A 6000-nucleotide genomic window follows, 5' to 3' on the forward strand; every position below is an offset into this window, starting at 1 on the left:
AGCATCTGGCATAATGGGCCAAGTTGACTCGTATTGTACTTAAGCCGTATCTCGCTATTCTATCTGATTAGCTGTTTTGGTTCCATTCTGTTCCGGGGAATAATACTTCCAAGCTGACAGCCATATCAATTTGCAAACTCTGACAACAAGTACCTAAGTTCTCGCGATGGAAATATCATTCGTAGTTGTTAAAAAAAAGAGAGAGAGAGAGAGAGAGAAATAACACCGAGGGGTATTATCTATAATATATGTAAATATTTTTTTTAAAGTTATTACTTTGCAGGATTGTTGAACGATTCGATTTGAATGAATTGTTGTATCAAGTTTTTGAAATTTTAGTAACCCGAGTTTCGAAACTTCGAATGGCCAAATATGTATTCAGTGTTCCAATTTTCTGACTTTTGAATAATCCTGTAATTCTCGAGTTCCTTAATTTTCGAATTTCCCAATAATTCCATAATCGAACATCCGAATTTTCCAATAATTCAAAGTTCAAATTCCCTAATTTTCGAATAATTGAACACTCGAATTCTCCAATTTTCCAATAATCCAACACTCAAATTCCCTAATTTTCCAATAATACAACATTCGAATTCTCTAATTTTTAAACTATCTGGTATCTGAATTTTCCAATTTTTCAAATTTTTAATAATAGAAATCCCCCAATCCTCTAATAATCTAACATTCCACTTTTCGATCGAACCAAGAAAAATCGAATCACGGATACAATGCAACTCGATGTCGCAAAACTAATTCAAAGTTCGATAATTGATATCTGGCTGTCGGCCCAGGCCAGTTCTTCTAGTCAATAACGAGAGATTAGTGTGAGAAGGAGCTCGATACAACGAAACCGTGGGCTGGATTCTTTATTTTCAAATTTCGTTAGGAGAAAAAGAAGAAAAAAAAAAAAAGAAAAAAGAAAAAAAAGAACGAAACGGGACCACGGCAAGTTTCTATGAATCGAATGGCAAAAAAAACGAACGAAAAACGAGAGCGGTTGTCTGAAGAAAAGAGAAAAAAAGACTCACTATTTTTACATTTCTCTTTTTTTAACCCTCCCCCCTCGATTAATCGACGAGATTGATCGTCGACTAATGAGTTTTTTAGCCACGCGTAAGAAAAATAAAAAAAGAATCATCTTCTATATATACATAGAATGTATATGTATAAAAATTATATATATATTGTGAAAATATTTTAGATAAGAGAAAATACACGCGTTTCTGCACAGTATAATTCTGTCTGACAGTAGATAGTGTCTATCGACTAAACAATGCCGCGTATGGTTGCAACGATAGCAACCACAACTGTGTTCTACATGTCAATAACGTGTTACTGTACGTACGTACGATTTCAGAATTTTCGTTTCGTTTAGTAGCAAAAAAAAAAGTTCTCTTTCCGTCGCTGTGAATAAAACGAGAGATCTCTAAGTTCCGCTCGATCTGAGAATTTACGGATGAAATAGGAAATGTGTGTTTCGTTCAAATTTCATTACCATTCGTCGTAGGTTATCATTCCGTTAAAACTCGTTAAATTATCGAATCTTCGATTCAAATTCAAATTTCTTGAAATTTTCTATTCTCAGTCTGCCACACTTCAAGCGACTCTTAACTTTCTGATTGTCTAATTTGACAATCCGGGGATCTAAGATCCTTGGGCGAATATTTTTTGATCGTTTCGACGTTCTCCTTTTCATATCTCTGATCCGTAATACGCTGTGTTCGTCAAAATTTGCACTTTTAAATTCTCAGTTTCGACGAGTTTTGGATAATCTATCGATCTACGGATTTAGAATGTTGCAAAACGATCGAAATGCCTAAATTTTTTTCTCTGTTTGTCTCACTGTTCGATGCTTGGATGGCGGCGCAGCGTCTGCGTCGTCTGTACAGGGCGAGTCAAAAGTCGTGCAATTCCGAGGAAAATCTCCCAACGAAGATTGTATCATAGTTAGAAATAAGCCACGCGACGAAATCAATGTTCTGGCATAGTCGATAATAAGAATGATCGAAAATCGGAGCCTGGTGCGATCGTTCGATCAGTAACAACAAGTTATAGCTTTAATCACTAGAATCTGGTGATTTTCTCGCGTATATCGACAGACTGCGCATTTTTCGTGCATTTTTCGAGCGTCGAATGCACGTGATACATCCAAAAGATGAAAAGATGAAATTGCTTTATTCGGTTTCGTTAGTAAAAATACGACATTGCACGAGTATTCGCAGTCTGTCGATCAATTAATCGAAACTCTGATTTGTTTAACTTCGTTTTTTTTTTTTTTTTTTTTTTTTTTTTTTTTTTTTTTTTTAATCAAAAGCAACTGCAGTTCTTTATCGGGAATATTTCGTTTATATCAAACGAACGATTGAAATACACAAATTGATTATTGAAGTACGTGTCCGAGGAGTTTCACTGGTGACACAACTGAACAGACTAATTGGTCGTTTGCGTGGACGTTTCGAATTAATTAAATGCATGTATGATTTAAATAATATGTAACATGTAATTCGATAAAATCGAGGTTTCATTTCATATATGTATATATCAAACTTTAGCTAGACTGCGGATTTTTATTGAAATTTCTGAGAACATATAAATATATATATATAAAATAAAAAGAAAGAAAGAACAGAAGCTCGATAGAGATATTATACGAATCGCTATAGTTTCGTTTTGCACGTTCTGTGCAATTTTTGATGTATCAATTTTCTCCATACACGTGCAGAAATCCGCAGTCTGACATTTATTACACCAGGCTCTGCGCGAACGAGAAACTTTTAGGAATGAATTTAATCGTCGTGCATAGTGTCTATCGTGATGGATGTGAAACTTTCCAAAGAGTCTAATTTAGTCGTCAATTGAAGTTGATCTTGAGCTGATAGAGCGAGCCTGTAAATCGATGTTCTCTATTGGCAAAAGAAATATATACGTATTTTGATGTTGCTGGCAGGTCCAGCCGTTGATAAGTATTAATCGAACCGACCGCGGGCCATCGTTCGATAAATCGAACCAAGTTCAACCTTACAGGCGCTTCGATGAATCATCCTTCACCGGTCTTTAACTTTCTATCCTTCGAGCTTTCCCTCTGTCAATTGAAAATCACGCAAACGCACAATTTTCCTTTCTCTTTTCTTTCTGCAAATACGTTGTGAAATATAAAATGAGATATAAAATTTCTATTATATATTTTATACACAATTGTGTATTTCAATTGAACATCAATATTATTTCTGTTTGATACTTTAATTTTTCGCCTTCGGACTCTTCAATTGAAATAACATTCAACTTTCCGACGATTTCTAACTGATACTTGATATTAAAGCATCAGTTGTCAATTAACGATATCAAATATCAATGAATATCAGTATGATATTTTATCGTAACAAATCACAAATATCAGTACATGATATCTAATGCAATAAATACAATTTCGTATTAAACGAAATTTTTTCTTTCTCACCAAACTGACTTTGATTTCCTTGATCAAGAATAGCGAACGCATCGAAGCGTCTGTAACTTAATAAATAAAACTAAAAGAATAAACTGCAATCTGTCATATCAAGTCTATAAGTGTGTAAGCCTAACGATGTGTTAGATTTCTAGATATAAACTATTTCAAACGAGTTCTCGCTGTTATGGCCGGTATTGTAGAAACTGCTTTCTCAAAGCAGTGTTATAAAAAAAAAAAAAGGGAAAGAGTGAAAGGAAAAAAAAAAAGGAAACGAAAATCCCTATCTATAGTCCGATTTTCGAATGGAAAAAAATTGTTTCTCGAATCTTTCTGCAATACTCGTCTCATAATGGCAATGAAAACTAGTCAATTTGAGAAAAACACGCCTGGCTTTCGCCAGTCTCGAGGATAATCGTTATTCTTCCTGCGTCTTTCGTCTTCTTGATGGCCTAAACGCAGAAATCTAGAGTCCACTATACTTATTACTTGCGCCATGTGATTTGCCAGGAATAACGTGAAATAAATTTTTATTAAAAAAAAATTGATCAACTGTAGTTTCAATTATTTTGTACCTTGGATGTAATAGATTTCGAAAATCATATCTCTGGCGCATTCAATACTTGATCAATTTCAATCGTTTTATTTGACGTGGTTCTCCAATTCAAATTTGTTTTAGCGCAGAGTGCGCAATAATCTGTAATTTAATTATTATTATCCTCCGTAGGTAACTGCATTCCGTCTATGCTCTCTATTTTATCGACTTCATGATTAACTAACCACATATCTTTGATTATGTATCCGAGGCAACATATTCTTTGCTATCGCATAATCCAAATTCCACGTAAACTGAATTTCAATTTTAAAAAGCTCTCGGAATTATTATATTTTTTTTCAGACGACAAAGTTTCCTTACTGTCAGAGATTTAGATTTGGAAAGTTGGCAACTGTGCTATTTCATCAGATGGTCAGTAACCGTACAACCTGCATGTGGTTGTTCGACTATTGTTTCCAGTTTGATGTAAATTATTTTCTTTCTCTTTTAATGTATCTTAATCTTTATGAAATGATCTAAAAATACAGTTTTCCATTAATCGCTGTAATTATTATTGTGATGCTCACACTGTCTAAGTGATTGGACCGATGATTTTGCTGTTTATTAACATGTGAGAGAGGTAAGTAAATTTAAATATATATATGTATGTACGAGATACATTAGAGAACATGTTCGTACAATTCGCGAAAAGATAAAATTCTAAAATTCAGAAAATAAATTGACTACAAAATAGTGTAATAGTATCTGTAAATATCATTTGCACGTCGTTGTATTTATTATAACATTTACGTAATGATTAATTAAATTCACATATGTGTATTAGATTTCGTGTCATTTAGTAATTTATAATTTAGAATTTAATTAAAAAATAACATAATTAAAAATATGTTGGAATATAATTAAAAGCGTTCAATCAAAATTAATTTTATATACACGTGTATGTATCTGGTAAATTAATCAGTGATGATTGCATCTAATCTAGTTAGATATACATATATAAACGTACAAAACTTTTTCCAAATAATTAAAAAAAATTCAATAAATAAAGTAATTATGTTACATTAATTATTACTTTTAAATGGCAGTTCGAGAATATTTTCGTCATAAATTATATATAGCTATAAATCTAATAATTCGAAACTTCTGAACATTGCAATATACGAGTTGTGAGATTATTGTGAAGACGAAACTATATATGTAAGTCGAATTACGATTATTATAATCGTCCGTACTAAAACTATTTTTTCTTTTATCTCCTTTTTATAGAATATTTGTAGTATCGATAAGAAAGAATTTTACTATGAACCAACTGCCGGTAAAAACTTTTTAAATATTTTTGCAAATTTTATAATGTATCTTTTCGAACCTTATCAAAGAAATTTACAATTTTATCACTCGAACAGTAGTATTTCTCGTTAGACCAATAATATTGTTTCTTAAAGAATAAGATATTATAATTGTTTTTGATCTTATAAAATAGAATAGTATAAGTATAAAATGGATGTAAATGAATTTGTAATAAATCCTTTTATGCCAATGATATCTGATATTAATACATTTTAATTTGAAAGGTTGAGCGATGGAAAATAATTGTTTGAAAATGATTTCAATTCAAATCGAAGATATGTTGGAATATTCAGAAAGGTATTCAAATTTTATTTGGCTGAATTAACAGTTATACTGTAAATAATAAGCATGAAATAAATATTACTATTAACAGAATTGGTTTTTTTTATGGAAAGAAAATTTTTTTTCTGTTATTGTAATTTTACACAAAGAATTTGTTTTAATAAAAAGATACCTGTTACATAATTAAATTTCTCTCCAGAAGAATTTTATCAAAAATCTTTTTTCTTTTGTAATTTAGCTATTACGTAATGTTTTGAAAGAGATATCAAATAGTATTCATTATTACAGAGAGTGGGGAATAGTTGTGACTAGTGCAGTTTTTAAGCGATATCAGCGGGAGAAATGGATTCTTGACAAAGAATTCATAACG

The 6000-nt window shown here is 31.6% G+C and overlaps 1 long non-coding RNA gene across 1 annotated transcript; it reads left to right on the forward strand.

Moving 5' to 3' along the window:
- The first annotated feature begins 604 nt into the window (after positions 1 to 604).
- On the forward strand, positions 605 to 2110 carry LOC122535737. Its single transcript, XR_006308242.1, has 2 exons — positions 605 to 1719; positions 1762 to 2110. It is a non-coding gene; the product is annotated as an uncharacterized LOC122535737 (long non-coding RNA).
- The last annotated feature ends 3890 nt before the right edge of the window (positions 2111 to 6000 follow it).

This window comes from Frieseomelitta varia, unplaced genomic scaffold (assembly GCF_011392965.1).
Source record: "Frieseomelitta varia isolate USP_RPSP 00005682 unplaced genomic scaffold, Fvar_1.2 scaffold_759, whole genome shotgun sequence".
Classification (NCBI taxonomy): Eukaryota; Metazoa; Arthropoda; class Insecta; order Hymenoptera; family Apidae; genus Frieseomelitta; species Frieseomelitta varia.